Source organism: Myotis davidii, unplaced genomic scaffold (assembly GCF_000327345.1).
Source record: "Myotis davidii unplaced genomic scaffold, ASM32734v1 scaffold59, whole genome shotgun sequence".
Classification (NCBI taxonomy): Eukaryota; Metazoa; Chordata; class Mammalia; order Chiroptera; family Vespertilionidae; genus Myotis; species Myotis davidii.
In genome coordinates, this window is record NW_006293001.1 from 5,014,011 (window position 1) to 5,027,344 (window position 13,334).

Consider the following 13,334-nt stretch of genomic DNA (forward strand, 5'->3'; position numbering starts at 1 on the left):
TAAAATAGTTCCTTGAACTAATTAAATCTTCTTGTCAATTCAACCATTCATTCAGTTTAATTATCAAATAATCGGATTAAACATGTTCAATGGGTATTTGCTTTACTTTTGTCCATGCATAATCTAAGCCCCCTTTCTATTTGGAAGGGATTCTGTTGAGTAAATGCGGTGAGGCAAAGCCCCATTTCCTTCTAGGGAACTAGAAGGAGCATTCATCCCCTCTTCTCACCCAGAGAGCTAAGACGCTGGCATGTCACTTAGGTTTAGCCAGCAGGAAGCAGAAATGTTGGGTCTGTAGGAAGTGACAGAATCAGGGATAGTTAGGGTTTGTTCTGGAGGCCACAGAGTAGTTAAGTCAACTCACAGCCGTGGTAGGTCTTCATGCTAGCAGCAGCAACCTCAAGGATCCAGTGGTGGCACTGCTACTGGCAATGTCCTATCCAGGCTGATCCTGAGATAGGAGATTATCTACAATCCTCTGCTTCCCAGTCTCTAATTCAGGCCCGTTTGGTTCTTTAGTCCTTCTATGGACTATCTGAGCCAACTCGTATTCTTCCAATGTGGTCCTTTTCTGCTTAGTAGAAACCAGAGTCAGTTTCTGTTGTGCAAGTAAGACCCTGATATAAACGGAAATTAATGCCAGTTGAGAGTTGCAGCACAGAATCTCATTGAAATTGGCAGGATTTGGGCCTTTTATCCGGCCTAGTTGAAGATAAAGGAATTTAAAATCCTACTTAGTCATTTCAGGGATTCTAGTATGCAAAAATAAAACAGCTAATTAAATTACCTCCTGTGGTCACCCAGAATACAATCCTATTACCTTGTGGTAATCATGCTATGCGGTCATGCTCCAGTCAACAGTCCTGGTCACTGAGGAAGCCCAGTCTAGGTACAAGATATGTGAGTGAATTAACCTTCAGATGGTGCCAGGCCATAGTCATTCCCAAACTTTAAGACTTCTTAGCAAGGCCGACATCACAAACAGACACAAGCCATCCCCACTATGTTCCACTTGGGGTTTTTTTGCCTGCAGTCTGTGATCATAATAAATTAAATCTTTAAGCTGCTGAGTTGTGGGTTGATTTTTTTAAGCAGCAAAGATAACCAGAACAGGAGCTAACACCAATTCAGTTGACAGACAGGCAGTTGGAAAGAGCAGGATTGGAGGATTGTGGAGGATGTTTGGGGAAAAGTTATGTTGGGAATATGACCTCTCAAAATGAGCTCAAAATGTGAGTACATTTCTCAGGAAGTTGCATGTTCACCACAAGGCCTCTAGTATCGACCCACTCAGTGGACATAGTCAACTTCCCTTCTCAGCAATACCAGTGGATTCATGAAACCAGTATTTATCATGGAGGGAATAAAGATTATCTATGGTTTCAAAACCATGGAGTCCTCATCACAGTTGTGATGAATGCGACATTTTCTGTTAGCAGAGATGGATCATGAGCTCTTGAAAAGCATTATATCTAGAGGAACCAAAAAACCATTTGGTGTCAATTTGTCTATGCATGACACCTATCACCTTTTGGGGAATTAGGAGTAAGCGGCAGAATTTTTTCCTTATCACAATAGATATTTATTCTGGTTATTTTTCTTTGTCATTACACTATCTGAAAGATTAATTGGTTCCCTTATGCAAGGCCATGATATCTTATGCAAAATTGATTCAGTTAAAATAACTCATTTTTAAAAAAACAAACAAACAAGGCAATGGGCTGGTGTTCAAGGGATTCACTGGTATTATTGCATACCCCATTACTCAGTATGAACTAGTCATTGAGATTCAGATGAGCTTAACCAAGGCTGGCAACCTGGGATCTGTGGTACTGTGCTTCAGAATACAGTGTATGCTAAAAAAAAAAAAAAAAAAAAAAAAAAAGAAAAAAAAAAAAAAAAAAAAAAAAAAAAAAAAAAAAAAAAATGACTACCACATGGAGTTAGGATTTTATTTGGCCAGAATCTACAAGTCTGGAGTCCTAGGTTCAAAACTGGGAGGAATTATACTTACTAGCTCACTTTCCAGTTGTTTGCTTTCTGGGTTTTTAGTTGTTTTGGACTCTGTATTCTGATAGAATAAGTACCATAAGAATAGGAATTCCAGCTAAAGCTGCACCTAATCAACTTGGGTTCTTCGTGTCCCTTATAAGCAGGCAAAAACAAAAGGACAAAAGACTGTTACTATTGTTATTGTGTTACTATGTTTGCTTGATCCTATTAAGGGGAATTTGGGATTACTGCCACACTTGTGGTCAGAAGAAAATGTCAGCACAGTGCATTTTAAGCAAGGCCACCAGCGGCCCAGATCCCTCACCACAATGGGTAAAGAATCAGGAACCACTGAGGTTCAAGATGAAGGCAAAAGAAAGTTAATGGATGAGGGGAGTCACCAAATCCATTTAAGGACTCAGCTGAAGAGCAAGCCCAGTAGCACCCACATTCCCTTTCTGCTGTATTATGTTGCTTTGTTATTGTTGCTATTTATCTTGTTTCTTTGCAAACAAGAACTCTGAAACAGTTTTGTAATTTGTTTTTTACTCATTTTTCTGGAAATTGTAATAGTCTAATTTTAGTTTATAACTACTGAAATAATATAAATTTGCATCAATTTTCATTAAATTGCATTACTTAGAGGAATTATACCTTTAGAAAGAAGTATTATATTTCAAGTAAATGGGCACATAAGAATTTTTCAAATTAGAGTTTGATTTAAACATTTCATCAGGTATTGATTTAAGTTTTAGTGGGGTTCTCGTTCCTAGATTTTACAGTTGTAAAGACTATGAAAAAAGTTTCTGATTTTTAGAGTACTTTTATGATTAAAAATATTTATTTCTCATCTTCACATAAACTCTTTCCTGTACTAACCATAAGCATACATTTTAACTAGTCTCCACTATGAAATTGAACTCCTTTCCTAAATTTTTTTAAAATTTTTATTGATTTCAGAGAGAGAGAGAGAGAGGGAGAGAGAGAGAGAGAGAGAGAAACATCAATGATGAGAGAGAATCATCAATTAACTGCTTCCCGCAAGCCCCACATTGGGGATCGAGTCCACAACCTGGGCATGTGCCCTGACTGGGAAACAAACCATGAGCTCCGGTTCATAGGTTGACCCCCAACCATCAAGCCATGCCAGCCAGGCCTAAATATTCTTGCTAATGACTTGAATCTGGAAATAAAGCACTACTACTCTAGTATGTTAAATTAAGTAGCGTATGCCTGGCTGGTGTGGCCCAATGGTTGAATGTTGACCTATGAACCAGGAGGTCAAGATTGGATTCCTGGTCAGGGCACATGCCTGGGCTGCAGGCTCGATCACCCATGTGAGGTATAGGGGAGGCAGCCAATCAATGATGTTTTTCTCTCATCGGTGTTTCTATCTCTCTATCCCTCTCCCTTCCTTTCTCTCTAAAAAAATAAAAATAAAATAAATTAAGTAGCTTTATTATTGTGGGGAAAAAAACTATCACATTTTAATTCTAAGCATTTTTCATTATTGGAGCGATGATAGCTCACCATGATATGTAATATTTTAATACAACATATAAATATTTTGAGTTTTAAAAAATGCTAATCAGCTATGGGATGGAAATAAGAATATTATAAAGGTTAGAATTATTTGCTACAAACTAGAAAAATAAATCCCAGAAGGATACAAAGAAAACAATATAATAATTTGGGGTCGTTGGAGTCTTTCAAAATAAACTGGTGGTTATGTAAGAATATTATTTCAGTGTTTGCAAAGAAATTTATCGTAGAATAATGTTCAATTAAGAATCCCAAATGATTTACCAAAGGCATTTAAAGCATATCCAAACATTTCCACATAAATTGAGCATGATGTAATAGTGTTATATTAAGCAACCTACCACTATTGATTCATGTGGAAATCACAGATGTTTCACTGATTACTATCCTTTCACTGTGTGTTAATGTAGATATCTTTGGTATTTCCATGAGGGTCATGCTGTAAATCAATTTTAATGTAACATTTTAGGATTTAAGTAGAATTTTCAAATGTCTTAGTCTATGTAGACTCGTATACTCTTTTAGAATTTAATTGATAAATAAGTACTATAGGATTACTTCAAGGAAAACCATGTATTTAAATAGGTCAGTTTCCCATAATGGCTGTTTGTGTTTGTCAACATACGAGTTATTGTTTGTTAAAAAGTGATGCTTTTTCTGGTTATTCATTTCCTATTTTAGCATAAACTTAATAAAAGCAATGGTTATTTCAGAATTCTGCTCTTTTTGGTTTCCTATTAATCACATAAATTAATTAACCCTTATTTATTTATTTACTAGTGGCCTGGTGTACGAATTCGTGCACATTGAAAGGAAATTAATTACAAGAAAAATTTTAATATCACTATATGCCCTTTCTCTATAATAGAAGTGTCAACCAAATTCACGACTGACAATAACAGATCAAACATACACACATGATTGGCGCCAGCAAGAGCTTTATATGTGTTGTGCATGTGTGAGTCAACTTAGCCTTTTACACATATAGAATAAACTTGCTTAATTAGACCTGCTTTCTGATGTAGTTAAACTTTTTCCAGTGAAGCACCCCAACTTCTCTTCCAGGTAATTGTTAGTAACACAGCAGTAAATATCAATACCAAGCAGATTATTAATGTAGATCACACAGGGAGAACAAAGGGTAAAATATTTAACTGTAGCAGTGTTTGACTATATTATGCACAGTGAGAAAACCTGAAGTCATTTTCAAGGTCCACCATTTCTTACTTCTGTTCAGTAGGTTCAAGTTTCTAAGCTTTCTAAATTTTCATTTTCTGGCTAATGAAAAGGAAAACAGGATTTCACCGGGTCTCCTATCTACCTACTCCAGAACTTCTGTGAGGATCCAATGAGATGAGGCACGGGAAAACACTTCACAGACATTTGGTTAAAGTGTGAAATGTTTGCACCTGGCTATAAAGCAAGTCGTGTTCCTGGGCTGAAGAAACTGCAAGAAGGCTAGTCATTGCTAGGGACAGGAAGCCAGGCATTGCTAAGTGACGTCATTACCGGGATGGGCACTTAGCATATTAGCCTTTTATATAGAGAGATAGATATCCACATACGCACCAACAACAATTTAAGGAAGATTACTGAAAGTTTGTTTTTTGTTTTTTTTACAGAGTAATTTTTTTAAAATTTATTTTAAATTAATAAGTATTTTAAAACAAGGTAAAGGAAAATAAGAGTGGAAAGTTAAATGGAGCCAGGAGTGCAGTTAACATCTAAGGAATATACACTTCCTAGTGAAGAGCCATAGATTTGGCTCCAAGCTCTCCAGCAGCCAGGTATTCCTTAAATAGCTTGGGGCTGTCTTCACACAGAAGCCAAAAGCCAGTCTGAGTGACCTTGAGGCTACTCAGCCTTGCTTAGTACAGCACAAGAACATTGCAAGTAGACCACGCTTTACACAATAGACTGACTACTGAGAAATTGTACAGAAATGAAAATTTTGCACATGAAATCACATTATAAATGTACTAGTGGAGAGATCATAAATGGTTACTTTTAAAGAAAACCTACAAATGACTGGTGTAATATGAAACTAATACTTCTTTTATGCATTTAGAATTTTTAATATTGGGTTTTCTGAAGAGTCAGTGTATAATAATATGAGGCCATCCTTTCATCTCAGTATCATGGTAGTAGAAATAGTGTCTGCACCGAATTTTTCAGGGAATGGTTTAGTCTGTATGTAAAAACTTCTAACTCCTGTTGTGTTGTGTTGTGCTGTGTTGTGTTGTGTTGTGTTGTGTTTATCATGTTTCATTGCCTTTGCTCAATTTTCTGAGGGAAAAGGGCAACCAATATTTAAATTTCTCTATGCAATACACATAGCTTCAGAAATATAAATACACACATCTGTAGCCATATTCAAAGGTAACCCAAACATTCACCAGTTAATGTCTACCAGGGCAAACTCTAAATAGTGAGCCAAGCACCATGTAATCTTAAAAACAAATAAGTAAATAACCCACAGATTTTGTTTTTATTAAATTGTGTAAATTCCTATGATTCTTGAAATAAAAACAATCAGAATTATTCGAGACTTTATATTTAAAAGGGGCCTTAAAGATAAACTATCAGTTTCCCATTTTGCAAGTGAAGAGTGTAGGATATGGAGAGGGTAAAGTTCTGGAGCCTGTTGCACCCCAGGGCCCCAAATTTTGCCTAACACATGGTAGGTTCTCAGTGAGTACTGTTAGATGAAGGCTAAATATTTGCATGCTATTTCATGATGTCGATGCTCAACTGTTTACCTGTAATGCTTAAATTAGGTCCTAAAAGTGCACTTACATACCAGTTATGAAAACAGAGAAATTGGCCCATGGTGCTACATTCCCATGTAGAGAAGCATGATTTTCTGTACTAATGTCTGGTACTTCCAAGTGCTAAAAGGCCTAATGCAAAAAATAGAGCCAATGTAGTGTCTTTGGCAAATAGCAAGACTTCATGAGAAAATGAAAAGCCCAATTGATACTTATATTTATTAAGTTCAAAGGTGCTTTAGGGCAATGATCCACTTGGGAAAGAAAATGTTTAATTTGAATAACGCAGAAAATAAATCACTAGCAACACAAAATGGGTAGAATCACTGCAGGCAGACTAAATCAGTAGGCACCTACCTAGTTTGCTCCAACAGGAGTGAAAAAATAGAAATACTAATCAACTCTAAGACAAACTATAGAAACTAAGTAACAAATTTTTTAAATAATAGGTGAAAAAGAAAAGTTAATTTTCCTCATAAGGCATCTATTTATACTGAGTAAATGTAAAGAAATTTAAAGCATTTCCTCTGTTTGCAGTGTTGAATTTGATTCAAAGATAGGAATAATAAGAAGTTCTTAGTGTCACAAAGCCATTATCATTTAGTTCTGAGAAATTATTTAACCAAATAAAGAGCGAGAGTTGAGTTAACCTTTTTTTCTACTACTAAAAATGAAATTATAGCCAGTCAGCCAGGGTATCTTTAAAAGTTACACAAAACAGAATGAGAATAGAGTATTTTAGAGAATCAACTATAAGTAACAAATAGAAATGAAAGGTAAAATAGTCATATTAAGATAGAAGGCAAAAGGGGGAAAAGTGACTGGAAAAGACCATTAAAGATATTTTAATGATCAGGGAAAGCAATATGTTAAGAGTTAGGAGGAAAGGCCGAAACTGGTTTGGCTGAAATGTCCACAGGCAGACTCCAAGACCTGAAAAGGGCTGTCCTTACCGAGTGACACCAAATGGCTGCAGGTCTCCAGCATTACAGGAAAGGAGCAATATTTCTCAATGCTGTAGTTTGAGGGGGAGTGGGGGAGGCAATAATCTAATTTTTAAAGTGAAATCTTACTGCAAACTGAAGACCCTAGTCCAAAAGTTTATTCAATCTCTTTCTCACTAGAATGGCTATTTCACATGTAAGCTCTAAACACACCAGCTTCCTGAAGGCAAATGTCAAGTTTAGTTTTTGATGTGTTCGGTTGGTTAGTTTCCCTCTCTTTGGGGGTAGGAAGAGGAAGATTTACCTGCCCTTCTAATGACAAGGAAGCCTCTTCATCTATTTATTTTATTTCCTATTTAAATTCTTTTGCATATTTCAAGCAACAGTTAAAGAAATTTAAGAAAAATTATATAGACCTTATTCCTATTTTAACATCGATGCTTCTATTATTTAATGTTACCTTCCAGTTTATCCACATCATCTATAATAATACAAGCATAATATGCAAATCAACCAAATGGCAGAACAGCAGAACAACCGTCCAGACAACCTTCCAGACAAAGCCAGGGCTGTGAGACCCAAGGCAGCTGGGGCTGCGAAGGACTACTCCTGTATGAATTTTGTGCATCAGGCCTCTAGTATGTTATAATTAAGTATATGAATCATTCACTGCTCTGCTTTTAAACTTTTTGTTTTTCTATTTTATTATATAGTTCATGTTTGTAATTATATGAAGGAACAAAATATTCCATGGATGTTTACTTATCTATTCTCTGTTATTGAATAATCAGTTGCTCCTTAGTTTTTATTTATAATTACCACCGTATTTGAATTCTCTCTACATTTGTGTTTTTTTTTCTTTTTAATTATTGCCTTAGGATAAATTCCTGGGAATAAGGGGAACTGTGTCAAATGGTTTTAACATATATAGTACACTTTTTAAGCGTTGCCATATTATTTTCTAAAGGAAATATACCAATTTACACTTTCATCAGCCATATCTGAATATACAATTTTACCCAAAAGTTAACAGTGATTTTGCTTTTCATGATACTCACCTGTGCTTTGGGGGTGCTTTTTCTTTTATTTTCTTTTTTTTCCCCTTACAATCCAAAAGAGATGAGTAGGTAAGCTGGGAGAGCATAGAACTTTTAACTTATTTTGGAATGCCTAAGAATCTTGTGTTTATTCAATAGCCATTGTTACATTTACTCAATAAATATGCAGAAATAAATAAGGATGCTACCTAGTGACATTTAAAAAACACACATTCTGGAATTCAATTCAAAGGAAAAGGAAGACTTAAAGGGTTTGGCTTGTCCACTTATGTTTCCAAACCCACACCCGCTGAGAGACAACTGTGTATACTCAGCCTTATTTTATGCCAAAGAATTCCTTGCAACCCAGTCTGTTTCCAAGGGCAATACAAATCTATTTTTCCAAGAACACTGCTTGCTGTCTAACCATTTCCAGCCACCTACCAAGTTCAGAAGAAATGGATAGAATGTGAGGCCCGGTAACTTTGCTGAACGGGCACAGTGGGCCAATTGGGAATATTGCAAAACGTTCTAGCTAAAAGAATAGGACACCCATTTAATTCTTTTCTTGGTACTTATCTATCGGGTTCTTTTCTAATTAATTGAAAATCATGTGCTTTGTAGAACGTTTGACTTAAACTGTAATATTTGCAAAAATACCTGCTCAATGTTAAACTCTTCTATATTTGCTTAAAAAAATGGACTCTGGAACTAGATTATTGCATTCAAATGCTAGCTTTGCCCTTTAGCTGTGAGACTTTACTTGTTACTTAACCTGACCTTGACTCAGTTTACTCATGTGTAAAATGGGAATAATAATAATAATACCACTTTGTCTCGTGATTGTTGTGAGGATTGAATGAGTCATGATAGCACAATGTCTGGAACCACATAGTAATTCAATAAACTATGCATTATGCTGTTGTTGTTATGTGAGAAATCTCTCTGTACTGCACAGACTCCAAAATCCCAAGTCACAATAGCTTGCTAGTAACCTTTGTTTCCTTTCCTTGAATTATGCAATATTTTTTCATTTAAAATATATAACAAAAAGAATAATAACAATACTGACATAATTGAATGCATAGTGTGTACCATATACAATATTTAGTGCTTTAGAGGCATTATTGCACGAATCATCACAATAACTTTATGAAGTTGAAGTTGATACCAGTTTACAGCTGCAGTGATAGATGCTTAGAGCAACTGAATAACTTGCCCAAGTCCAATGAATAAGTGACAGAACTTGAAAGCATTCTTGCTGTCAGAATATGTGCAGAGGGTGAGGGGTGTGGAGGGATTGAGGAGAGAGAGAGAGAGAGAGGAGAGAGAAAAAGAGAGAGGAGAGAGAGAAAGAGAGAGGAGAGAGAGAGAAAGAGGAGAGAGAGAGAAAGAGAGAGAGAGGAGAGAGAGAAAGAGAGAGGAGAGAGAGAGAAAGAGGAGAGAGAGAGAAAGAGAGAGAGAGGAGAGAGAGAAAGAGAGAGGAGAGAGAGAGAAAGAGGAGAGAGAGAGAAAGAGAGAGAGAGGAGAGAGAGAAAGAGAGAGGAGACAGAAAGAGGAGAGAGAGAAAGAGAGAGAGAGGAGAGGGGGGAGAGAGATAAAGACAAAGAAGAGAGAGAGAGAGAAAGAGTAGAGAGGAGAGAGAAAAGAGAGAGAGAGGAGAGAGAGGAGAGAGAGAAAGAGAGAGGAGAGAGAAAGAGAGAGGAGAGAGAGATAAAGATAGAGAGAAGAGAGAGAGAGAGGAGAGAGAGAGAACGAGGAGAGAGAGAAGAGAGAGAGAAAGAGAGAGAGAGAGAGGAAAGAGAGGGGGGAGAGAGGAGAGAGGAGAGAGAGAAAGAGAGGAGAGAGAAAAAGAGAGAGAGGAGAGAGAGAGAGAGAGAGAGAGAGAGAGAGAGAGAGAGGAGAACAAGGGGGTTCCCGGGGCCCACCCCAGAGCTGGGAACCAGAATCCCGGGATTAGGCCCAGGGATGAGAGAGGGGAGGAGAGAGAGAAAGAGAGGAGAGAGAGAAAGAGAGAGAGGAGAGAGAGAGAGAGAGAGAGAGAGAGAGAGAGAGAGAGAATACATGGACAGGGACAACAGTCTAGTGATTTCGGGGTCGGGGGAGGTGGAGGAGCGTATAGGAGGGATAAATAGTGATAAACAGAGACTTGACTTGGGGTGGCAAACACACAATACAGTGTACAGATGATGTGTTGTAGAATTGTACACCTTAAACTTGTACAATTTTTTAAACTAGTGTTGCCCCAATAAATTCAATAAAAATAAAAAATACGTATGAGAAAAAATAAAATAGGACATTTTATTAGTTTAAAAAAATGAATGTATGCAGGATAAGGTAGGGAGAAAATATACCCCAAATTATCATGTCTGTCTCTGGATCATAAAATTAGGAATGATGTTTTACAATGTCTCTACATTTATCTGTTGTTGTTTTTTTGTGATATGAACATATTTCTTTGAAAACAAGAAGTTGTCTCAATCGCTCTCTAGTCATGCAGATATTAGCATTCCTACTTCACAGTAAATAATAGCTACTTTATTGCTCATTCCTGTGAACTAAAAAGCAGTCTATCTTTGAGTCAGTCTTTTTATCCTTTGCACAAAGCAATTCTATTACAGCTTCCTAAAAATGAATATTGTGTTTTCAAATCTGATTTCCATCTACTTGTTCTAAGTGCAAATGTAGCATCACAGATTTTTTAAAAACTCAAGTTAAAACCCAAGCGTCAGCTTTACCTTGGCATTAGAAGGTCTCCTTGCCCATACCTTTAGTCCTCAGGGATACCTCCCAGGAGTTTTTGTGGGGATTAGCAACAGAGAAACACAGCCTGGTGACACACTCAGAACGGGCTGGTTTGTCTCACACTTAATTACTTCTCAGATCTTATGAGGAACGGAGAAAAAGAAAGGCAGCGGGTGACAGATCAGAGTCATGGTTAACTCACATTTATTCTAGTGCCTGCTAGGCCCTACATACTGTCTTATCCCATTTTACCCTCCAAGACTAGTGTGAAATAGATGTTATTAGCGTCACCTGGTAGGTGAAGGCAATAAAACTCAGAGACCAAGCAGCTTACTACAAACCATGCAGATGATAAGTTGTAGGCATGGAATTTGAACCTGGTCTCCAAAAATCTCTTAATCTTTTCTATATATCATGCTTCCAACACATTCACAATTTCTAGAAGTTGATACCAGTTTTCAGTGAAAGACAGGCAGTCATTTATTATTAGAAGTATTAAATGTAAGAAAGAATCCATAAATTCAGATACTGTAACAAAAAAAATAATTGGGAAATAAAGCAGTATGGGCCTGTTTGCATAGCAGTTCTGTACTTCCTTTGCTTTTTTATGTAAGGAACTACTTTTTGGTTATATGTTTCAGGTCAAGATAGTGTTTGCTAAACCCATGGTCCTTGCTATAAAGTGCAATGCAAAGTTTCATTTAGTGACTCATGATAAACCGGAGATCTTATTTATAAAAACAAATAGTTGGGCCCATAATATTACCATAACGGGAACCACAATCCACAGATTTGCTAATTCTTCTCTCCTCTGAGGTCTCCGGAAAGGTGGTGATAATCAATTCTGGGACCCCTGTCTAAGGCTCTCATCATCTTTGACGTTTCTGTCAATTTATTATTCTCTGTATCTGTCAACGGGGAGATTAAACAAAGGAGAGTGTGGACTTCTATTGCTTTCAGAACTTTATGAGGATGAGGACATTTAGACAATGGAATATGTTATAAAGATATTTTCCCCCCTGAGAGGCTGAGCTGTCATTTGCCTGGAATGGTTCGGGACAGTTCTGCCTGGAGGCAGGACTATGGACTCATTAACCTTCTAGCCCTGCAACTCTGTCAATCTCAATTCTCTCCACGGTTTCAATCAACTACAGCTGCCTCCAGTTTCATTCTGGTTGGTTTCGTGGGGCTGTGCACTCTCACAATTTTCTGTATTGCTGGGCGGGAAAGCATCTTCAATCTATGTCTGTAGCTGTGCACCAGGCAGTGTGCACGGCGGCTTGTCCCTCTTCGAAAGGCTCAGCATAAAAAATACTGATAGATGAGCACACTGGTATATAGAAAAGTGCCATGTGCCAAATATAGATGATTTTTATCATTTCTCTTTGCATATAGATGAATACACAGCTGGGTGCTCTCAGGAGGCCTACAAGTCGACTTGATCCAAAGGAATGACTGTGCTATTTTTGCACTTTCCCTCACATTATTTCTCAAGGTTTGAGGGAATTTAAATGTGACTTACTTGGCAATGACAAGTCTCTGTCCCCTTGGTGCCTTCGAATGAGATCATTTACACAAGTCCCTTCTCCATAGCTCATTCTATTTCTTCATAGAGAAACAGTATCACTTCAATAGAATCTAGATTTCCAGAAAGGACAGTGGCTTCTTGCCCTTTACAATGGTTCCATTGAAACATGTTACTATTGAATTCACAGCATTGGTGTGATTAAAATATCTATGTGTTTTCTGGAAGGACATGGGTCATTTAACAGGAGCTTAGTACTACTAATGACAGATGGAAGTTCTGAGAAAGTAAGAGACTTAGATAGGGCCTCCGGGTAAATTGGTGGCATCTGCAGCCCCAGAGCCCAGCCCTCTGCAAACCCCACTGCCTTACTGGAGACCCTGTGCTCTCCTGAATGAAGCTGATTCTAGCTAAAGTGATAATATCTCTCCTCGGTTAAGTGTTACTTGACTTTGATCATAAAACAGAATTTTGGAACTAGCAAATGTATTTATTAGTATACATATCTATGACTCTTAGGGAACGTTATTATTTGTGAAATTTGTCTGTTCCCTTGTGGAAATCTATTAAAAATGGAGAAAAGTAATAAACAACCCATACTCAAAATACACAACGAGTACAAATCCATAGAAGGAATAATAAAATGCCATGGGGAGACGTGGGAAATTGGCTACAAGCCACAGTACTTTACAGAGTGGACTCTTAATGCATTTTTTAAAAAACTGATCAATGAATTCATCTGTAGGAATTTCTAAATTTGTAAGCCACCTTTACAAGTGTA